Here is a 25,448-nt window from a genome sequence, read left to right on the forward strand (position 1 = left end):
GAAGGGAAGTCTGCTGGAGAAAACAGAAGTCAATAACTGCAGCCTGGGACCAACGTATTGCTACAGTGAGCACTAGTCACTGCATTCACAATACATTCAACACTACTGCTCACTGTCTGCACACTGAGGGAATAAAGCGGAATGGAATAGAATACAATAAAAAAGAATGATTTCCAAGCAGAGGAAAAGAAAATATGCATGTTTTTTTTTATCTGTTGCACGTGTAAATTTCATGTCCTGATTTCAGAAACCTGGATAAGACCTTATTCTGGTTTTGGAAAAAATTGGATATACTACTTGTAGTGCTCCAATAGAAACCAGGACACTGTGACATGTAAACAAGACACACCTGCAGGCAGTCAATCAGAAACTTGTATACTGTTATGATCACGTATACAGGGAGATAAAAACGCTATGTCCAGAATATGATTGACACGTGATAAGACTTAGCTAAAAGTAGCAAGACAAAGTATTCACAGCCACAATCTTGGCTCTGTGTAGCTGTACTTAAGCTAAATGGTAATATTAGCATGCTAACATGATCACAGTGACAATGCTATAATGCTGTGTTTAGCAAGAAGAATGTTTAGCACGTCCACCATCTTGATTTAGCCTTTTGGCATATTTGCTAATTAGCACTGTGCACAAAGTGTGGCAGAGGCTGTCCAAAGGATTTGGTCATAAACCAATGCATTGAACAAACTTGCCGTTATGTTGGCATTAAAGGAAGAGACAGGGGACTAGCGGTGTTATTACAATTTATCCTTTGGGGAACATTAATGTCCAGTTCAAATTTCATGGCAACCCACCCAATATTTACCTGAAAACCAAAAGTCTAAACTTTATGTTGCTGCTAAATTAAAGGTCAGATGATCACCAAAGTCAGTGGGATTCATCCTCTGGGTACCGTGAATATCCATCCAATAGCTGTTCTGACCAACACAACGACCAACCAACAATTACAATCATCACAACCATGTCGCCAGTCTGACTGAAAACAGACAACGCCTAAACATCCATAATTACATGACTGACTTTGTTTTGATAAAAAGAATCTAACAATGTCTACTTTTATATAATTGACAGTGTTAAATAACAAGTTTAAAACCTATTGAAAAACACATTTGGAACATGTTGGGCGGCGTCAATGCAGCTCAACTGCCAGGTCCGTGGGGTTACATCACACAAAAGCTTGAGAACCACTGCAATAGAATAGCATGTAGATAGAGCACAGAGCAGCATTAAAAAGACAGAAAGAACAGAATAGAACTGAGTAGAATATGTGACGGCTGTAAGCCCTTGCAGTCTAAATGGATCAGAGTCAGGAGTCAATGGAGCTTTGCATGACTCAGCTCTGAGGGGAGCATCAGTATGAATGAAGCCTCTACAGAGACTCCACAGCACACAAAACTGCACAGTCTCCTTATTAAATCCCCACTCCATGTCGAAAAGCCACAGCAGTATATTTTGCATTGCCCCTAACTGTCAATATCCATTCTGTTACCTGTTTCACCACTGTTTCCCTCCTCGAGCATCCATAGAAGAGCACTCTCAATATTAAAAGAGTCATAAAATACAGAGGTGAGACTGCTGTCTTGATACTACGTCTCAGTGCTGTCTGTCTGATGGCGAAGGTCACTTTGAGCTCTGTGGCTGATTTCCAGACCCAACAAGATCATCCTGACTGGTGGCCAGGCTCAGGAAGTCACTGGTGTGTCATGTGTGTGGTCTTGCTTCCTGGAGGCCTGCTGAGCTGCTGATGACAGTGCTTAATGTATAGTCAGTATGTTTGTGAGCAAGGGCGTGCAGCATGTGTGAATGAAACAGCACCACCTGTTGGGGAAAAGCCTGAAAGGAGACAACTGGGGCCATTACCTTGCATTTTGAAAACTCAGCTTGGTGGGTTTGGAGATTAGAGAGGCATTAGGCAACATTATCATATGAAACTACGCTATTCTCATCAGTCTGGAACTGGAAACTGGGGCTGCAATGCAGTACAGCACCTCATCCTGACTAATTAACTTGCCAGGAATTTTGCTGTATATTCAAAAAACTAAATACTGGTTTTGGGTATGATGCAAAAATGTTGCAGAGTGTCAAAGAGACAAGAGCAACCTTAGGGAGGAGAGAAGTCCAGCAGGTTTATAACATTGAGACGAGGAGAAAAAAACTATGAAAAATAAGACTCTTTTCAAGATCAGTTTAGAGAGGAATGGTGACAAGTGAAGAACAGATAATTGAAGCTCATGGGATACCAGACAATATGGTATATTGTCCAGATAATATACTGTCCTCAAGGCATTGTGTCCAGTGAGGAGTGAGACGGTATGAGATGGTGATATGATAGAGTTAGACATTGGGTGTCTCAGGAGACAACGGGTCTGTTGCACTTGGCAAAAAGCCTGTGGCACTTTGCCAGAGGGATGGCGGACGCTGATACGCTCTCGCTCTGTGCCAGAGAAGAATGGAGCTGAATAGTGAGCAGATGAGCAGAGCTGGACATTACTGGACCTCTTGGATAGTCACTTGTCATTCATGAAGGTACTACAGTAGTGTTACTGACCAGCACTTCAATTTTAGCTTCATTAATTTGCCATTAATTGTGATGCAAAGCTTGCTGATCTGAGGAAAATCAACTTTCTGAGTGGACTGGAGCAGTTAACGAGTGAACTGTGTTGTTCAACAGAGTGGCAACTGGAAAAATGATTTAGTTGATCATTAAATACACAAGAATCTCAGTTAAAGTCATTAACTAATGCTGTTCTGAATCAGGACCTCAATTACTTGGTTGAATTTATGAACAATAAGGTTTAATGAGGTCAGTGATGGTTACCAAGAACATCCCAAGTCACAAGGACAAGTTACCACACAAACCATTTAACATAGAGATTTCTCCTGGTACACTTATAGAATAGCAAACACATAGACCAACTAACTTACACAAAAGTCCTACCAATTTGTGATGACATAACAATTGTATCTTAACAATTGCTACGATCCATCTACTTTCACTCACTTTCCTCCAGTGCACAAATGAATACAACTACTAAGAAACCAGCCTAATCCACAGCTGCTCCCTTTACCCCCCCATTCATATACAACCACTTGTTCACAAAGTGGTGAACCTCGCTCCATCCTTGCTTGTGAGTGACTGAGCCTTTCCAGGAAGCCCCTTTCATACCCAATCATGATACTATCACCTGTTACCAAATCAACTTGTTTACCTGTGGAATGTTCCAAACAGGTGTTTTTGGAGCGTTCCACAACTTTCCCAGTCGTTTGTTGCCCCGGTCCCAACTTGTTTGAAGCACGTGGCTGGCATCAAATTTAGAATAAGCAGATATTTACAAAAAAAAAAATCATCATCAATGAAGCCTATGAGGTCAAACATTCTTTCATCTTTGTACTGTTTTCAATTGAGCATATGTCAAAAAGGATTAGCAAACTATCATATTTTTGCTTTATTTATGTTTTATACAGCCTCCAACAGCTAAGAGGTATTGTTAGGTATAATGCAAACAATCAATGTTCACAAGAAAGATTCCAAACAAGCAACAAGACCATTATATATCTTTGCTGCTGCTGCAGAAACAAGCCTATCTCTATGATATATTTCTAACCATTCTAAATGTGTAATGATGCTGGTTTCATGTTTGCCCATCACACTGAGCAGTGTTTTCAACAGCAGTTTATCAAACTGGTTGCTAAGTAACATGTGCGTATGCATGAGTGCAAACAGTGATTATTTGTTCACATTTAGATTTGTTTCACAGTGCACATTAATAATTCACATTTGTTTTATATTGACAAACTAAGGCAGTGTATGCCTCTGCAGTTTGAGGCTGTTTCAAGTGTTACAAGTGCACAGAAGGCTGAGTATACAGGTTCAGTATCCATGCTCCTTTCACCTACTGCATACTGGCAAACTAATCATGTCCCAGGGATGAATCAGCAGTGACAAGCTGCATTTCCCAACCCACATCAATGTCAGGTGATGAAAATAATCCAAGAAACATGTTGCATCTTTTACCCGTATGCAAATAACCTGAAAAGCCCTCTACCGATTCTGCAGCGGACAGTTTCCTTCACTAAGTCCTCAGAATAGAGCACTCAGGCTACTTTTCCTCTCAATGCTCGACAAATTTTGCTGTCTGTCTATTTATGAGCTGTGTTTTTGTTCAACAACAATCCTTGTATATTTATGTGTATTTGTGTCTTTGGCGAAAGTCGGAAGAGCATCACGATGGCTTCCGGCAAAAACCTGCTTTGCATTCAGACAAATCCACACATTTATACTGTGTTGTAGTTAAAGCTGTGCTGTATAATCACAGTGTTTTATTGATGTCCACTGAGCTGCTCTACCAGAGCAGTTGGGGGCTTAGTGCCTTGCTGAAGGGCACCTTGACAGTAATTGTCAAGGGAGGGAAAAGTGTGACACTTTTTCCACCAGTATTTTTCCAGTGAGGCACAATCCACAGAAAATAACTGAAGAAGAAGATACACTGGCAAGGACACACTAATATAGGTAGTATAGGTAACAGAGCACACACACGCATGCAAGTGCACACACACACGCAAACAGAAACACACACACACAGAAACACTTGCTCCACTTAGTCATTCCCATGGCCTCAAAATAGCAGATGGGCTGTCTGGCTGAAACATAAATATGGTCCATTAAGAGATGGAAGGTAAATTTTTAAATTTTGATCTGGTACTTAAATGCACTTGTCACTCGTCACATAGCAAGAAAGAGCTTGGTGAAGTAGAATTGGGCAGGTTTTGTTGAGAAGCTAAAAGTTTCTATTCCTGACCACTGTTGCTTTTACCAGCCCACCATCAAAGATTAGTGCTGGGTGAGGTGGAAACACACAATATCTAAATTCCCCCAAACTTTTGAAGCCAGATTAAGAGTTAAAATGACAACTGTCATAACTACCGATAATGCAAGAAATACTGGTTACTGGAAATACTGTTTCTGCAGACTGAGAGGCTGATGTGCTTGGTTAGTTTATGTTGAAGTTACAGCTTACTGACTAAATACAGTGCTTTCTGTTAATTGTGTTGTCGCATTACTGTTGAGTGCTGTTTTGGCATTTTTTATAGACTCACATGAGTTATCTTAGCTTAACAAATTATCAAGCAAGAGCTTGCAGATATCAGCAAATGAAGGCTAATTACAGGCTGTTCCTACAGAATATCTCCTCACAACAAAAACAGCAATTAGCAAAGCAAAATCTAATCATGACGTCACACAGCAATCAAAAGTTTTCCGAGATTAACGTGCTGGCAGTGAGAATATTCTGGTTTATTTTCATTCATTTCAAGACAAATGCTCCCTTGTCAGTTCAAGCATGCATCACAATGTGTGTCCAGCTTACATAGATGAAGAGGGACTGATAGACTGTCTGCGAATGCATCACACATCAAAATTCTGCCCAGACAAGGTAATCACCGAGTTAATTAAGTAGTCCATTTGTCATTTCCACGGATCTTATCTGCTTCTTCTTCTCGTCTTTTGTCTGACTTCTTAGCATTTTTTCACCTAAAAATCTTCCTCCCACCCGTTATTTCTTCTTCCCTCTTCACCTTCCTCCACCTCCTCCCATCACTGTTCCTCCTCCTACTCAGTCCTCCTCCTCCTCCTCCGCTTCTCATCAGGCTTCATCTTTCCCCTCACTCTGCTCTCTCTCTCTCTCTCTCCTCATCTCCCTCCTACGATCTGAGCACTTTCACGCGCCACCATTTCACTGTGTGTGTGTGTGTGTGTGTGTGTGTGTGTGTGTGCGCATGTGTGTGAGTCACACAGATGCTGCATTGCAGGGCTCTCCTCTCAGGGCCGTCTCACTGCAGGAGCCAGAGAGCAGGAGAGGAGCTTAGGCATGCAAGATGTAGTTCCTTTAAGTATGTGTTTGTATACTGTGCATGCTGTATACTGTATGGATGAGTGTGCGTAGTTGTATGTTTGTGGATGTGTGCGGGCATGCAGATATTTGAAAGCAAGGGCATGCATAATCGAGTTTAAAAGAGTACCTTGGCATTTTGGGAAATATGCTTATTTGCTTTCTTGCTGGAACCAAAGTGAAAAAACAACAATTTGGTTACGTCTTTGGTGGTTGCCTGGGCAACTGGTTGCGATCAAAAAATAGTCTGGCGCATCACCTCCAGTAAAATTGTAATTTTCATACTTTGTCATTTTTATGTAGATTAAGATTGAAAGTGAACAAAGCTCCCCTGCTATAAGCCGTTATGCTAACCTGAAATAGCCAGCTGCTAGCTCCAACTATGTATTAATTGTACTGATATGAGAATAGTATCAAGTATCTTACTCTGGGGAAGTAAACAAATAAACATATTGCCCAAAAAGGTCAAACAGTTTCATTCTATACTCTACATTTCTGTTACGTTAGAAAGCACTTGTTAGCCCTGAGGCTGGTTTTACTGGAGCAGGAGGCACTGGAGTTTCTTGTGAATAACTAAGCTAAAGTAGTTCAGGGTCAGGTAATTTTATCCTTAACAGCTGGACAAAGTCTCTCCATGGAAGGCTTACAAGTGTCCTTGTCATACTATACCTACACGGTCACTGCTACATTCTTTCTTTGGCAGTAGTTCTTCACAGTAAAACATTAGACTGAATTATCTAATGGGGTTAGATGGATATATTAAAATCATGTTCTAAGTTTTGCCTAGTTTTTACTGAACATCTTTAGCAGCACCCTTTTAAAAAAACTGAAATCAAACCCACCTAAGGCACGCTTTAAGATGCTGTTAAAGGAAGACCTTATTAAAACAGATGTCAGTGCAGAGTTGTAGTGAAGTGTACAGTAAATGCGGCTTCAAAGGCTTTTCATCGAAGAAACACCCACACTTGTGTTTTTTTTGGAGGGGGGTGAAAGTAAAAAGATGTCGCACAGCATAAAATAAAGCCTTGTAGCAGCGTAATGCAGGAATTATGTCATTAGCACTGGATGGGCCTTAAAATCCTACGACCAAGTACTGATAGGCTAAAAGGTAGAAGGTACAACACAGAAAGACACCAGCTGCTTCCAGCGCCCCCTGTCTCAAGCCAGCTTCTGGAACCTTAGCTGGAGAGGTAACCCAAAAATATTATACATTCCTGTTTAGTAATAATGACTAACTTCAACAGTAATATGTTCGAATTGGCAACCTGGAGAGAACACAGCAGTTCTCACGATGAGAGTTTCTAATCACCTGTTTTTATGCTCATATTCTTTTTCAACATAAAAGTGAGTGGAAATGTAGAAAATTCAAACTTATGTTGAGCTATCACGAAAGAATGTTCTTCCTCTTGTCTGCAAAACAAAACAAACTACAAAATTATCAGAGCAATAAGGAGACTGCAACCGTCCTCAAAGAATACAAGAAACAAACAGAAATGCCATGTTCAACTCTTCAAGGTTTGACTGGCACTCTTTTAACTACGTTCATCATCTACGATGGTTTAATGGCACCTTACTGGAGCATTAGTGCCGCCTACTGTTTATCTCAATGAACCATCTTTGCACAACGGCAGTGGATGGATGGATAGAGTAAAAATATCTTGGATCAACTGAAATTACTCATTGAAGAGACAAAGTAACACGCATTAGCATTGTCAGCCAGACAAGCATATCCTGACAAGCACAATGAACATTTCTCAACAGCAGCGTGGCTAAACTAACGATATAACTATAAAAACTGACAACCAATTAATTATTTGTAATGATTATCAGCCACTTCAGACTGGAGCATCCCTCTTCAACAAATGTGATCTTTTTGACAATTCAATTGTTGAGTCCTTTGTTTCATTATTCCAGCACATACTTTTTCTCATTCCTCATGCCATATTGAAAGATTTTCTCATGTTATTTACACAAAAATGTATGTCAATCAGTTACATAAAGTAACTTCCGGACTGCTTGCATCAATAGCTGAAGTTGTACAGCTTTCTATAAAGGTTTCTTTTTATACATATTTTGAACATAATGTTTCTGCCCAGTCTATTCAGCCTATTCTATCATGTGTCTGGCCAGTCTTGTACCTACAGTCGATATTTCATAATTTTGCATGAAAATAATAGAAAGGAAAGCCAGATACTGACCCTCACACATACACAAATAAACAGACAGCGGCAGGCACGCATAAAAACACTCTTATCCATCATCCATCACCAAGCTCACTACATTTGTACAAGTGCAGAAAACAAAGAGAAGCCATGAAAGCGTGACTGCCTTTCAGCAGGCCTTGGTGCTGATCGTCTCTCTAAAGCAGCTCTTCTCTTCCCACTCAGTACCAACTTCCCACTCACAGCTCCTAGCAGCCTGCACTCACATGTACATCCTCCCACACAGCCATTTCATCTGCGGAGGTAACAGGCATTCTTTCTGTCTCTCTCTTTCTGACAGGTATTCACCACATCTTAAACATTTAGGATAGGATAACTGATCAGGCTTACAATAACACTGTACAAGGTTTTAGCTGGTTTTGGCTTCATTCATTCACATATGGCGAGCACACCTGGTGCACTATAATACTTAATTTCTCATGATTATACGTACTGCCAGCAATGATTTTGATGCCTCTGTGGTGAAACCAGGACCCTGGCCAGAAATACATTCAGGTTCGAGATGCCGTTCTAAAAAGGCTTGTGTTGCCGCTTACAACTGGATCATTTGATATGAATTATATTGAGAACAAAATCTGATTTAGCCATACTGCAGTCACCACATTTGGTAACACACACGTCAGGTATCCTTACCTGGTTAGGTGGTCTGGGACTGGATGACGAGTCAAGCTGGGTGCAAAAACTCTTCTCTCCAAATCTCACGGGGTTGACGTCAAGATTGTCAGAGGAATACTGCAAGCCAAGGGGGACAACCTCCTTGTCACACCTGGAGATTAAGAAAAGGAGATCAATTATTATTATTTTTACTTTCAGTTTAGAATTAACCTCTACATCCACGTATCCACACCACATTATCAGTGATTTCACTCTGGTAACAAAAAAGCAGGTCATCACACAGTAAACAGCAAACCTTTTTCTAATTATTAGGCAATTTCAGAGAAACAGGAAAAGAAGAGAATGAATTCATTATATTCTGAGACTTTCTGTGACCCATTCCACGCAGATGAGGGGTAACACTGTAATTCAACAGCACCACAAACTACAGCCTCCGAACACACCTCTCAGCCGTGTGTACCTAAAAAAACTGGCAACTGAGTATAACCATAATAACTAATCATCTGCTGTGGAGATAATTTGCATATAAACAGTACAGTCTGATACAACCATTTGTTGTTTGTGCAGTGAGCCCAGATGGATGTATGGTGCTGTGGTGGAACTGTTGATAATTAATCAAAAAGATGGACACAAACAAATTACCAAACATCACAGAACAACACCACACAACACCAAAAATGTGCAACAAGCTCTACAAATCCACAACTCCGCCAAATACATCTTAAAACTACAATAACAGCCTCACGGTTGTGTGCCTCCACCAACCAGTCAAGTTGCAGTTTACATCCAGTCTGTCCACTCTAATACAATATATGGAGTGAAGACTTGAAGGAATTTAATAAAAGATATTAAGTGTATTTCTTGGTGAAATGGAAGTTATCATTCAGTTGATGTGTATGATTTCAGTCAATAATTCCCAGTGAGAAACATGCTGTCTTTACTATTTTTCCAGAGAAGCACAAAGGCCTGAGAGTTTCATCACATATTGCAACGACAATCGCCTGAAGCTCAATATCAGCACAATCAATGAGCTTATGGTGGACTACAATGCTTCAAGTATGGATGTTGCCACAAAGAATCTACAAATTGTAAATTGTGAACGCTTCACACAAACCTTCAACCCAGCAGCACAGAACATCTCTACAATCCACAAAGTTTCAAGGTGTCACCAATTCAGCATCTGACCAAATGTGAAACATGGTCACAATCTCCCCTTCTGTTCCTGAGTTAAGGTGTTGAATAATGGCCAGAAAAGTCTCTCTTCAGACCATTATGACGTCACAGTAAAGCTGAATTTTGATCTTTTGGATATAAAATGACTTCATCATTCTATGCTGACACATTTGTGTGAAATTTTGTCATATTTAGCATGATAATTAGTATGAATTCTTGACCTATGGCCAAAAACGTGTTTTGTGAGGTCCCAGCGACCTTTGACCACCAAAGTCTAATCGGTTCGTCTTTGAATCTGAGCAAACACAGTGTGAAATTTGAAGAAATTCTTGCGTTCCTAAGATATCGTGTTCATGAGAACAGGATGGACAACCCGAAGACATAATGCCTCTGGCCTCAGCTGTCGCCGGCGTGAAGGCATAAAAAACACTATATAGTTGACTAAACATCTAAGTGACACTTTAAAAAGGCAGTATTGAATTAATTACATAAAATTAATTTCATGCTTACTCTATATTTTCTACTTTTTGTCATAGGACTTAATATTTCATTATTTCAAAAAAGCTCAAATGCATTTTTTGACACTGATGAAGGTTATCAGTAGGAGCACAAGCAGGTACAGAATGAGCAAATACCTGCAGGCTGAGATCACTTGTTGTCTTTTACCACTAATGTTCAAACCTGCATTCAAAAGTATATTTTACCTCAAGCAGAACTGATGGATGCAAGCAGATCAAAACATTATTCTTAACTTGAAATAATTTGAGTGCATAAGAGATGAAAGTGTGTCTCGCCTGCCAATATGTAAAACATTAAGCGCCATACACGAGAAATATTAAGCAAGTGCTTTTAAGCTAATTAGTTTCAGGCATCTTAACATTTCAATTAGAGTACAGAATTGGTATAGAAACACTTACACAGATACAGACACTTGTCTACTGTTCACAGGTTTTCCTGAGTAGTGCCCAAAAGGTACTTTTTTATCTCTACTTTAAGAGGATGTAATCTCATTTTCCTCCAGCAAGTTTGAAGAGACCAAGAAGAAGATATTTGATGTGAATAATTGTCTTGAGCCTGTATAAGCAGATTCAAACTTCTCTTATCATTACCACTGTATCTTGTCCAAAGCAATCAGCTAATGCATGGACTCATGGTTCAGACAGTGAGTGTAGAGCCTGTGTTGTAATGGCAGAGAAAAACTTGACAACAATCAATGCTTTCATTAGTTCCACGGTGACAAATAGCCCATGCCGAAACATTTATCAAAGCTGCAAATTCAGTAATGTCGGGTTTTAGTTTTGTTCTGAGTAGCCAAAAATATACATCTTAACAACTAAATTGAGGGAATGATTTGACAAAACGCTTTTTCACATTCTTGCAAAGACTTAGATGACAAGATCGATGCACTCTCATATTAGTCTGTTAAGCATCAGGCTAGAGCCAGCAGATGATCAGCTTAGATTACAGTAGAGACTGGTAAGAGGGAGACAGAGGTAGGTAGGGTCCGGATGCAGAAAATAAATAAATAGTGTACTGATGATAAGGTATTTCTTTAACTTTTGACAAAACCATGCCATCTGCTTCCATCATTAAGCTAAGCCCACTGCCTGCAGGCTCTGGCCTCAATTTAATCAACGGACATGAAGGTGGTATCAATCTTCTCATCTGACGCTTGGCAAGAAAAGTGTTTCTATAAATTAGCACTGCTACTTTTTTTTTCCAGTCTTCCAGATGAAAAATGTTTAATTATCAATGTGTGTGAATGTGTTTGGAGCTGTAGCTGATGGAGACTTCTTAAGTCTATGAAAACTACTGGAAGCTTCCTCTTCAGACACGATCAGAGTCTGTCATCTTTGGAATTATTCTACATTTTCAACTCTAACTTGTACTTCATGTGATCAAGGTGACTCACAAGCATGGAACACCAGTGTAACTCTGCCTCATCGAAGTCCTGCTAGAACTGTGGTCAGTACCTCAATAATATCAATATATAATAGATCTTTATTTGCAGAGTAGTTTACGTGGTGATGAGGGTTGCTGCTTTTTCAAAAAGGATCAAAGCTGAATGAGTCAGCAGCACCACGAGCCTTTTCTTTACCATGTAACAAAAAAATGGATTATATTCTGTGGGAGTTCTGGAGGAGAGAAGCAAAGAAAAAAAAATGATGCCTGCAAACCTTGGTTGCTAATATACTTTATTAAAAAGCGCAGGAGTAGCCTGATAATCAGACTGAATCTCCATGTTGTTTCATCTCATTCATTCAATCTCTAAATCTAACCGAATCAAAGGTCTGGAACCAGGCTAGTGCTGCAGATTTGTATCTACAGCAAAATGTAGGTATTTGACATCAGGTGTTATGGATCAGTCTTTCATTTTTAAAAAAAAATCTGTTCCATTTTCTGTATTTGGCTTCTTCTCTCATGTCCTGATATCTGCTCCTTAAAAATGGTTCTACCTTATGGAATACAATGATGTCTGCAGCACCCTTTTGCCTTCACCTGTCAGCACTCACAACATGGTGGCACATGTCTTTTTTTTGTTTTTTGCTAAGAAAATAAGGCACATAGATGCAACAAAATATTTCTTTGACAACAACAAAAGGCTACTCCTGATGAGGTTTTTGTCTTATATTCATCTTTGACAGGTGCTGAATGAATAGCTATACTTTAAATGCAACAAATGCAGCAATCATAGAATGTTATTCAGGTTTTCTCTATTATCAAGAACCATCTTATCTCAGTGCCTTCTGGTGATGTACTTTGCAGACAATAAAGAGAGCAGAGTGACTGAGCTGAGCCAGCCTGTGGCTGAGAGAGCCAAAGCCTCAGAGCCTAAAAACCAACGATGTTTAGAAAAGCAGAAGACACTTTTTTGCTCTTTGCTGTGGTTCGACAACAGCTGAGGGTCACAAGTGAGTCATACATCAGACAAGGACCTTGGACAGGCCTGTATGTTCTCTGTGTAAATATGCAGTTAGGTTCCCACACAGTGCGTTACACCAGGAGACAACACACCTCAGGCACAAGGCACATCTCCGGACCTTATTATGATACTTTATGGTACTCTATGGTGCATTCACCTCTCTGTCTTTAAAAAAATCACTTTTAAGTCCTTCTTGATGAGGAGGGAAAACAAATTTATGGAAAAATACAGTACATCATTTTTAAAGGACTATAAACATATGTGGCATGAAACAAGTCATAAAATGAATCACCCAGCGATTACTGTGTAGCCAGAAATTGCTAACAAATTTGTAAAAAGAGGCTGTGTTAAAGCTCATTGTGAGATGTACCACACTGCCCTACATGATCAACCCATGTAACTTCAATTATGTATGGTCAAAAGTTTCCAATAAAAATGCAAATGAAATGCCTTGAAGCGAAATGACTCATAATTAATAGAAAGAGAAAGAATGAGACAGAAAAACCTTTGGTGGATGCCTTTAGCAGAGACAAATTTGAACTGTGGTGACGCAGCAGCAGACAGCAGACAGAAACCAGAAGCAGGTCTGGTGAAGCTCTGGAGCCATGGCCAGTCTCTGGCAGCCACACTCTCCAATTTGTCCACAACGTCATTACAGCCTTTGCGAAGCACAGTGGGTCTAAATTATACCGTGTGTCTCGCCCACCGTGGTTGTCCTTTTTGCACCGATCATCTAGAGAAGATCTGTAGCTGCCAAGAGCCCATGAGGAGTTTCCAAGTGGTCAACCATCACCCAGAAAATAGATCAACTCTACTGTTATTTCTGTTACCTTAATCACTACAGAGATATCAGGCAGACCAGGAATTCACTCAGTGTTCACTTGAATGAAAATATGAGGAACTATATTCAGCTTTCATTTGTAAGACAGTTCATCCATTCAGTTCTTTCTTTCATGTTACAGCATAAATAGCTGTGAAATGAGAGTAGAAGTTTTGGTGTACACAAACTACGACCAAGAGACACCAGATGTGACACATCGGGACACTTTGCTGTGCATTATCACTTCTACAGGAATACCCTGATACTGTGCAACCATGGCATACCAATATCATGGTACACTTCCATCATTAATGGTACATTACAACTTACCCGACTTCAGAACTGGAAAAGATGAAGAATAAAGCTGCCAGTATTTCAGTTACACAAACGCAGCAGTAAAACCTTTGGCAGAACATGCTTCAGTGTGAAAATTACCGGGATAAAATCTTGTTTAGAGCTGAAATCAGTAACTTTTCACTTGCTGCGACCCTCAGCAAACTCCTGTATGTTCTGTTCTTGTATAACAGAAAAAATTGTTTTGGTTATAATAAAATCTTCACTGCACTGACTCATTCAGCCATTTCTGTTCTTCCCTCCATATTGTAAGAAACAGCCTTCACTTTCTTATCCTACAGCAACAGACAGAACACACACACACACACACACACACACACACACACACACACACACACACACACACACACACACACACACACACACACACACACACAATGAAAGTGCTTTGTTCTGTCTCCCGGGACTGCACATCCAGCAGCCACCTGTCAGCCCATATTTAATGCAGTCTGCAGGGGGTGATGTGTGTGCGTCTGTGCGGGTTTGTGTGTTTCAAGTGGCCGAGCATTTTCCTGTTCAGAAAATCCGAGGAGCTCATGTATTAGCAATATGACTGGACCGGTCTGAGGAGTTAAAAGTGTATTTGCTGATTCCTCAACAAAATAAATTTCAAGCTTGGGATTATTCAGTAATACTGTAAAATGAGTTCCTAGAAGGTTTGATTCTGAATCTTGTGGTTATGTAAAGCTTTTTAATATTTAATGAGTGTGCGCCCTGCAAGCTAAGGCCTTTACCTCTGGCTGTATGATGCTGCAGTAAAACTCAGCATCAGTTTTTTCACTAAGTTTCAACCACATTGCTTTTAAGGGCAGATAACAATACAGCTTCTAGTTCAATCGACAGTAATCCAGCCATTCATTTCAAGCTATTACCAACCGTGTCCATGTGACAGCCTGCAAAAAGCAATAGTGAAATGTAAGTGATACCTAAAATGAAAAATCTGTGCTTTTCCAATAGAATTTTCCCAGTTACAGCTGGGCAAAGTGATTATTCTTCTCTATTAGCCTCTCATCTATCATCCCCTCTCCTCATTAACCTGCTCTCCTACTGAATTACTGGGAGCCGTGAACTACTGGAAATGTACAAATGTGTGGGTCCATCTGTGCGTGTGCGTGTGTGTGTGTGTGTGTGTGTGTGTGAATGCCCATACGCAACTTCAAGCTTCAATCATTGCAAAAAGATGACACCCAACACACTGCCAGTGGGTTTTCACATGCATCGCCACAACAAGACACAGAAGCGAGATGATGTTTTCATTAAAACAGTGTTTTCATTAAAACAGTGTGGTGAATACAGTGAGGTTTATGTGCAAGATGCAAATATGGTATAGTTTGGAGAGATCTGCCCTTGAATTTTTCCACAACTGAGTTCATGTTATTAGGTACACTGACATTTTAGAGTGTCAATTTCAAAACCATTTGCCACCTCATTTACACCAGTTGGCATTTCTGGCTGAAAATGTGTTGATAGATGACAGAATACACTCCTCCAATACAGTTTATGGTTTATGGCTGAAATCCTGTGTAATAAGTGAAATTAATGAAAGAACTACAACCCCTTTACAACCCCCCTATTCCACAACTTTCCCAGTCTTTTGTTGCTCCTGTCCCAACTTGTTTGAAACGTGTTGCTGCATCAAATTCAGAATAAGCATATAGTTACATTACATATCATATATGTTCAAAAGGATTAGCACATTATCACAATTTATTTAATTTCTGTTTCACAGCCTCCCAAATTCTTTGAAATCGGGGTTGTGTCATCCAATTTATACGGGACATGAGTTGATTGTGAGTGTCTTTATGGTAAGGCAAAATCCACTCAGGCTTAGTGAAGTACACATCGTCATCCCATTAATTTAGTCCTTCAGACTTGAACAATACAGTCCAATAATGCAACATTACAAGATTTCTGTCCATTAATGACGACTGTCTGCAGTTCAAAGCACATTATTCAATCCATACATTGGATGAGCCAGTCTTAAATTGGAATGTAAATATTATTGAGGAGGTGAAGGGGGCAGTTAGCATAGCTGAGAAAAAAAACTACTTGTCAATTTTTACATTACTATGTTCTAAAATGCATCTCAAATGTTAATTAATTAGAGCTTTAGCGGTGCCGGTAGACATATTCTGTTAACTTTTGGACAGTGTCAGGCTAGCTGTTTCCCCCTGCTTTCAGTATGTATGCTAGGCTAACCACCACCTGCTTATAGCTACATATTTAGTGGACAGACATGAGATATTGAGGGTCTCATGTAACTTTCAGAAAGCATGTATATTAAAATAACAATAAAATAATATCTAATGTCTATTACAAAATTACAGTTTATGGGCTGTTGTTATCAAAGCTAGTGACTACAGTGTCATTTTTAATACCGACGTCAATGGGCACTGGAGTTATCATAGATTTTCAAATTCTACACATACTGACTTTGACTAAACTGAATCTTAATTTGGGGGAGGGAGCACTGACATCTCACATCTCAGTCACATTACTCTGCTCATGAGGCCATCTGAGGAATAGAAGGGTGTATGTATGTATGTACTTAAAGGTTTATAGACAGGATGCTTTCAGCTCACTGAATACCGGCCTCACTCTACAAGAAGCTGAGCTCTTTTGGGATCATAAGGATTGAAAAAAGCTTTTCTATGGCTTTCAGGTACAAACTGTTGCTCTCTGGCTTTTGAAAAGGAATAACACATTGCGCCTTTTACTATTTTGGGGAGTATTGTCTCTAATACAGTCATAGCTATGAAGCTTTTGACTGATACAAAGACACATATCTGCAAACACAGAATGGATTCTAAACATGCATTTATGTGAGTCTATTTCATAACAGTTCTTGTTAATATGTATGAGCGCCTTGACAACAAAGAGAGGTTAAAGGACGCTGAAAGACCGTCAGGCTGCTGAGTGAGATGAAAATAAAAACAAGAGACAAAGAGATGGAAAGAGATGCAGGGGAGAGGTGGTCAAGAAGAGAGAGAGAAGGCAAGAAAATGAAAGTCTAGCCTGAGGAGTGGGGGGAGTCTGGGCCATTACATCACTGCTGCAGTGGCTGACATTACTAACACACACTCTCTCTCCATGTCTCTGTCTATGGTAACTGCCATTGAACAACAGATGGTTATGGTGTAACCACGTAGAGGATGGAAGTCCTAAAGAATCAAACCTCAACAGCACTTTTTTACACACAAAAAAATGATATTACAGTTGCAAAAATTCTCCCTGTAGGAATACTACAAAATACTATCCCAATGTTAGAAATGACATAAAAGAATGTAAAATAACTAAACATACAGCATATGCTCTAAGCCCTTGTGGAATATTAAAAGAATTTTATAGGAGGTTTGATTTGATTTGAATAAATGAACTCATGCACACGATTTTGGTCTAATTTTTTAATAATTCAGAACTTGTTGATAGCATTTCTCACCCTCACACTGCTTACATTTTTAATGCGGCCCTGTTGAATAATGTAACACATCCCCTGACGCTTTCATGACACAACAAATATAATGATAACAAATCTAACATTTAGGCTGTTATTTTGTCTGCACACAGAAGTGGTTTTGGTTCAGTAAACCACTAAATGCTAAAAAGAAGGTGACAGAAGGTTCCCTTTTTTCCCCAGATGCTGGAAAAAGAGGTCCTGGAAATAAATCTCCAAAGATTTATGACCAGGACCTCAGGTGAATATAATGTGTTTGTGTGGAGGCTGAGAGATATTAGCAGAGTTATGTTAAACTATAATGAGACTTTAACAGCCTCACTTTTTCAGTATCTTACAAGCAGCTTAGCACATCACATCAATGGATGTACTAGAGGCCATACACTGCAGTGCACCAATTTTCACAGGGTTTAACTCATTCCTCTACAAACTAATGCCATCAAAGTGATTTCACAGATGCAATTAAAGCATACACAAAAGTCTACGTGGCTTTAAGGTTGCAGACAGATTGTGGTCATGGTTCAGGTTAGAGACAGAGCGCCATCATGCTTTAAAGAAACTAACATTGTCTCGTAGGACGGAAAACGCAAACTCTGGTCCAAAGGTCAGTCACTTTGTAAACACTCCACCCCAGCCTCCTCCCTAAGACTTGTCGTGGGGTAACAGCATTATGCTGCAGTTATTATGTAGGAGAGGACACTTGTCAGAAAAACAAACTAACAAATGACCAAAGCTGCCATTTTTCTGGTGAGGCCAATCTTGAATGAAAACGTGCATCATAAAAATAGTCATGTCTTCAATAGCTATAATAAAGTAAAATAAACTTAATTGTATTTAGAAAATAACAGGAGAAATGTTTAGAACATGTTTTTGAATATTGTGAATAGTGACAATTGTGCGGGCTGAAGATCCTTAATATTCATAAAAAGTACAGTATAGTGTATTGAATGTAAAAAATGATAGCAACCCTCCCTGCAGTGGCTTGTCAATTGTAATAGATCTACGAGCTCATGCAGGAATTGGATGAATGGGTAAGATGTAAACAAAGTGAAACGTGGGTCAGGATCGCCTGTCTTCCCGGTTCAGCCGCCAGCGTGTTGGAGGGGGTGAGGAGGTGACGGCAAAAAGAGAGGCTAAACAAACAGGAGAAGGTCAAACAGACCTGCTGGGAAATGCCACTAATGTTTTCCCTCATGAAGGCGGCAGGGGAGAGAGAGATGGAGGGAAGGCTTACATGCTTTCACATCAGATATTTTCATTGTGTTTGAATGTACACGTCGTTGTTGTAAACCGACAAACAGTGCCCCGCTAGGCCTTACTGACTGTCAGTGTTTGTGTGTGTGTGCTTAATGGGGAGGCAGCATGAGCAAAAGAGATGTTAGGGGGCACTAGAGTACACAAAGGAGCTGAATGATCAATATTTATTGTAGAGTTATGAATACTTCAGAGACAGCCGTATGAAAAACGGCCAGTGAATGCTGTCACCTGTGGTCAGTTGGGACCATCTAAGAAGACAAGGAAAAGCCTCACTGATGTGCTGTCAGTGATGAGGAAGCTGCTTACAGCAGGGTTTCCAAACATTTTTTTTGCATAGAGGACTGTTTTGACAATGACAGTGTTGCTGTGTGGCAGCCAATGCGTGTTTGTGTGTGTGTGTGTGTGTGTGTGTGTGTGTGTGTGTGTGTGTGTGTGTGTGTTAGGCCTTTTATCTACCTCCTCAAAAGAAGCTCTGGAGATGTTTTTTTTTTAGCATGCAAACATTAGCAGGATACACTAAGTACAACTGAGACTGATGGCAGGTATTTGGTCAGAAACAAAGCACTGGACATGGTATAATTTTTGACCTGATGATGGCACGACATGAAAAGCTCAGCATCACCAAAGTTCTAACAATTCATCCTTCGGGGAACGTGGATGTCTGACCCACGTGGCATGAAATTACACGCCATAGCTGATGAGACATTTCACTCAAAATCACAGTGTCAAAATGTGAACCTCATGGTGGCCATTATTTATTTTTAAACTCATGCTGGCTACACCTTTTTAAAAAGGAAAAAAGCACAACGATTGCAACTAGATGAATTTATACTCACGAATCGGTTAGCCCTGTTTTTCTGTTTTTCAAAATAAATGCACCCACGTGATTTTGAAATCTAGGGGCCCTTAACATTAAATATATATTAACTAAAATTTCAAGATGATGAAACTGTTCATGATAGAACAGTGACGAAATGAATTCTTGTTGGGGCTCACCATGTTGACTTTTATCAACTTTCTGTCTTAAATAACCCTCCTAGGCTTACGATAGCACTTTAGCAATTAGCCGTTTCTACTCGGTAATCTAATCTAAGGGGCTAGAAAGTCTCCAAAACAAGTTCACAGCAATGATGAGCCTTTAGCTAAGTGAGTTGCTGCTAGCATGCTAGCACACAACTGCCTACCTTCACATCCAGCCATTACAGCTAGCAGCTATCTTGTTTGTTCAGAAGTTGCAAAGTTGAGTGTGCATAATAACTTTAAGCATTTGTAAAGCTCTCAAATAAGTGAGTAATATCGGAAATATTACTGAATAGTAATTGAAGCCAAACCCCCCCCCCAAAAAAAAAAAATTAACAGCAACCAGCCCTGATAAATTATACAGCATTCATTTCATCAACACACAGGGGCACTATGTCTAATTAAATAAAGAGTGAATGCATCAGCAATTAGCATAATCTTACTTACAAACCCAGCAGGCCAGCACATAAGAAAAATGTTTCTAACTCTCTTTGGCTTCCTAGGTTCACAAGACATTAATCATTTGACTCCCCACCATTTTATGCTGGCCAGATAGAATGTAATTAGCATGAGCTACAGTTAAACACAGTTGATGACAGCCAGCCACTCAAGGCAAAGCACAACAATGGCCTAAAGAGAGCAGTGGGGTCTTCATTCTCAGTGGGTCTGGCAGCACCAGCAGCCGCTCAATGACATTGTGTCCAAAGAATTACCTGCTTACTTTTTGATATAAAAGCATTTCAATGAAGGGGTGCAGTAACGTTCAGCTGACTCTAATGATACATGTTTGATGTTGATGTGGTTGGTATTGACTTGAGAGGAAAAGAGTACAATTTAGGGTGCAAATTGTGCGTGGGTTGGAAGTGTTAAAGCTGTACTTCTTTGTTAATCTTTAGATCACTGCAGCCTCAAAAAGATGAAGTAATGTCAGTAAACTGCACATATTTTACCCCATCATTCATCAACCCGGCCAGATTATGACGCTGCAACTGAAGGGAGTCCGTCTTTTGTCTGAACAGGGTACTAGACAATTTGTACTTCACCCCTTTCAGAGGGCTGATCATCCTTGACACCAGAAAATAAATTTGGACAAACAGAGCGAATCTACAGTGTCTCAATTAGTGAGGATGATGTGCATGTCCACTCTGAACACCTGAAGCATGGGAAAGTGAACCTGAACAGAAACTGACAGAATGACTGTCTGGGAGTGTCTAGACATGTCCACACACACACACACACACACACACACACACACACACACACACACACACACACACACACACACACACACACACACACACACACACACACGCCAAACACTAATACAATCTGCTGTTTTCACACTCACACACTCAACAAAAATGACTAAACTAATGTAAGACAGGAACGCCTATTGCTCTAAATGCAATGCGGGGTCTTTGATGATTCATAAAAACATACGAAAAACATTCACGAATTCTGTTACACACACGCAAACACACGTTGCCCAGTATGGCGAGGTAACACACATAAACAGAGAAACAGTTGGGACAAAAGAGAATGCATCTGTTCTGCTTTTTCTGCCACTTCTGTCCTACAGTAAAAATGACAACCGTGTCTATACGAAACCAGCACAGTGACGCAGCATCTTTGCAGCAGCACCCACATCCATAAGCAGTGACGAGAAGGGGAGGGGGAGGGGGGAGAAAGAGACAAGAGGGTGAGATGACAAAACAAAGAGAGAGAGAGGGAGATACTGACTCACCTGGCTAGATGGGATGCTGTCCGCGGCTCAGAGGAAGGGATAACATCCGAGACCTGGAAGGGTGAGGGAGGATAAGGGGAGAGTAGTAGTGAGGGAGAGAGGGGGGGGGGAGGGAGGGAGAGAGAGAGAGAAAGAGAGAGGGGGGGAGAGAGAGAGAGAGAGAGAGGAAGAGACAGGAAGAGAGAGGAAAAAGAGATTAGATTTGGCTGCCAGTACTTTGGGAGTGCAGAGGCAGGTGGCACCGTGGTTAACACACACACACACATGCACACATGAACACACGCACACACGCACACACACACAACGTCATGTTTCCATCACATTCAGAGACATTACATTGACTTATAAACAGCACCACTACTTGCCTGAACCTTAACCTTAACCCTACTCTTCACCCTAAAATGTAATGATTTGTATGGGGACTGGCGAAGGCAAGACCCCGCAATGTGACTGTGTAAGCAGATACATGTCCTCACAGTGTGAGTCATACACGTCCACAGACACAAACACACACTGTAAGTATATCTTAGGGACAGATGGGAAGGAAGAGGTAGAGGCAGAGGTGAGAGTAGTAAGAAGTCTAAGGTGGGAGAGTATGACTGATAGCGGTGTCCAATCAGTTGTGGATCTAAAGGAAGTCCTGTGCTATCGCCCAGCTGGGAAAAGCAGAGTGCACATGAGAGAAAGAGAGAAGAAGATAAAGTGACAGTAAGAAAGGGAGAGCTTATCAGTGTTTGTGTGTGTGTGTGTGTGTGTGTGTGTGTGTGTACTTGTCCATTCCACATGTGCAGCGTTCATTTGACAGCAGCCACAAAGACTCAGACATATCTCAGCTCCTCTTCTCCTCTCTCTCTCTCTCTCTCACACACACACACACACACACACACACACTTGCAAGCTTCATGAAAGGGTAAACAAAACCCATGCAGCTCCATTTAACAGATACACAGTCGCACACAAGAGCAGACACACACTAATTGGCTTCAGTCCAACAGCCACAGTCTGAACATACTGCATGTATAGACACTGTGGGCCACTAGGGGTGTCTCAGCGAGAGGGCAATGAGTTTGTGTCAATGTAAACGGCACTGAGGTAGCAACAGACTATAAATCATTTATGTCAAATACTTAGCAGCGAGCATTTCCAAACACTCAATGCTTTCCAATGATCAATAACCGCAAAATGTTTCTTCTTCTACTTAATCCTGAGCGTTAAGGGAAGGTAGTCGCGCTCAGAATGGCTGAGACATGGAGGCCCTCTAACATATCACAACCAAAACCAGCCACACTGACAAACCAATGACCACACTCATTGAAGAGAAGCGGCGTCAATGCCAAAGTCTACAGGTGCCCCTTAAACGTCAGCAATTTGAGTCATCAGTCAAGAAACCCCAAGTCGCAAAGCACGACAAGCTGTAAACTCTGACAGACCCAGTCTCGATATTGCTTAACTGCAAAACTGGCTAAAACGGGAACAGACAGGGGTGATGGAAACAGAGGGTAGTTTAGCAAAGTCAGCTGAATACTGATCTCACCTACCATCCAGCGTGATGGGCTCATAGCACTGCCAGGAGGCATGCAAGAGGGACGCACAGCATATTTCATCTCTTCCACTGTGTGAAAAAGAGATGTTTTCTCATCAAAGATGATGACTTGGGGGACTAAAACTCTGTAAACTGTTATAACTGTATAGTAGTTCAAGGGGCAGCTTGATTGGAGTGTAACACGTATAATATATTCCTCATATTCATAGGTAAGATGTGCTGAAGAGAAGATACCAGTAATAATGTTGAGTATTCACAAAGATAAAAGCAAGAAGAATCTACAGTGTCATCCTGTCCTCACCAATAATTTTAATATTCAGGCAAAAATGCTGACTCATTCTGAAAACTCTAATTCAGGTACAGCCCAATCAAGGTCCTTTCATTGAACCCAGCGAGGACATCCACCTCTGAATCAACCTAATCTTGAATGCCCAGAATCTCATTCTTCAAGTCATTTCACAAAGCTGGTGACCATGGACACAACATAAGAGTAACCTCATTGTTGCAGCCATTACACACAAGTGGCAGTGCAGACCAACCTGAACCTGAACTCTTACCCCTCCCTCATAACTAAAAAAAATACTGCTCATGAGCCTTTATTGGAAGCTGGCAACAGGCTATCACAAATCACATATTTGTACCATGGCCTCAGACATGGAATTACTGATGCTCATCCTTGGTTCATCCAGAGCACATCAGAGGTCAATGTCCAATAAAAATGGAAGGATGTCATCACCTGGAGATGCCATCCCCATAAGTGAACTGAATCCTGCTGCGCCATGATACTCCGTCAATGAATGTAACAAAATAGCAAAGAGGAGGCACAAAATAGCCCCTTAATGTGCTAGACACAGAACACATGCTGTGTTTATAGTCTTGGCACATGGACTGACTTGCTGAATACATTCAGCTCTTTTACTCCTGCAGCACATCCGTCTGGAAAACGACAGATTTTTGCACATCCAGGCAGCAAAAAAATCCTACATGAATTAATCTGTGCGATGGCTAAAAAAAAAAACACTCATCTACTCCTCCATGGCGAGGACAGAATCAGGATTTCTCCTCCTGAACAGTCTGTTGCGAGCTCCTGTCCGACACCTTTTGGCAAGCTTCTCCAAACTATCCAAAAGTGTGATTCTACAATAATTGTAACTCACTGTTTCAGCTAAAAAGTCCCTGTTGGCTGGTGCACAGTGCTGATACACAATGTGCTGTAACATGCAAAAGATGTCAAGGTGCTCGTCAAGGTCTAGGGAACTGTGTTTTCTTCACAGATTAGCTGATTTAATACATTTTAGCATTTGCATTTGTCTCTCACAACTTTTGAAAAATGCTTGTGGACTGATTAGCTAAAGTTGGTTCTGACTAGTTAGCTGGGGCCACCAGTTGGCTCTTACTATTTCCAGCCTTCTTTATTGGACCCAATCAGACCTCCGCAAGCACACATACTCACACAATCCGCCTGAAAGCACATACATACACAGACAGACACTCAAACCATGCTCAATACACACATGCTGTCCACGCAAGATCTGACTTTTATTCCAACTCCAATAGTCCCGTATATAAATAGAAGTGGACACTCAGATGTTGCTTTTGCAACTACAGAGAGTGTATGTGGATTGCTTTTGAAAGAAAATTCATCACCACTGGCTGCACTGCAACCATAAGGCCTTGTTCATACAAGCATAGTATATATATACCATAATATAAAACAGGCTGAAGCCTGACTATGGTTTGTCAAGTTTCATTAATGCCAATCAGACCACTACATTGGTGCAAGCATGGTTGTGGCCAGGTAAAAAAAAAAAACAAAACGCAGGTTCACTCAGCACTGTGTTGGTAACCCTACTGTTGGACAAATGGAAATCGAGATTATAGCTGCCATGACAATAAAATCCTGCCTGAAAGGAGTATAAAATGCTGTGCCATGTCTTCTTGTCTGATGAGTCTTGAAACAGGACTTCCTACTTTGTCTCACGGTATCTGTAGCAACATGCCCACACAAACACAGCCCCTTGTGTTTTGTTTTGTCCTTCTTTTCTTTCTTTGTTTTTTTTTTTTTTTTAACTAGAGCTATTTTCAGTCTGAACACATGTTGCCCAATTAGGCTTGTAGCCCTAAAAGGACAATAGGATTAGAAGAAATGCCACAGAGGACCAGCAGGGGGGAGCACACAGTCCAGCAATCGCAGGGCTGAAGCAACAGCTGTAACACATTAGGGCAGCAATGGTTCTTATCTGTCAGGTGGACTTTAGATAGGAAACTGGAAGGACGAGATGTAAAAAGAGGATGGAGGAAGGCAGGTTTTCCAAGCATGTCATTTTCATCAGTGCTATCAATTTGTTGACATAATCGGTTGATTAGTCGATTACTCTATTGACCGAAAAATAAACAGCAACTATTTTGATAATTGATTC

The 25,448-nt window shown here is 40.6% G+C and overlaps 1 protein-coding gene across 1 annotated transcript in view; it reads right to left on the minus strand.

Moving 5' to 3' along the window:
* Window positions 1-25,448, minus strand: part of map2 (microtubule-associated protein 2) — a 94,905-nt gene that overhangs the window by 45,102 nt on the left and 24,355 nt on the right. Inside the window, exons 2-3 of the mRNA XM_041950536.1 lie at window positions 21,486-21,538; window positions 8,759-8,891 (exon numbers count right to left, since the gene is read on the minus strand). The gene's annotated coding sequence lies outside the window, so the exon portion shown is untranslated. The remainder of the gene's footprint in view (window positions 1-8,758; window positions 8,892-21,485; window positions 21,539-25,448) is intronic.

The sequence above is a fragment of the Chelmon rostratus genome, chromosome 13 (assembly GCF_017976325.1).
Source record: "Chelmon rostratus isolate fCheRos1 chromosome 13, fCheRos1.pri, whole genome shotgun sequence".
In the NCBI taxonomy this organism is placed as follows: Eukaryota; Metazoa; Chordata; class Actinopteri; order Chaetodontiformes; family Chaetodontidae; genus Chelmon; species Chelmon rostratus.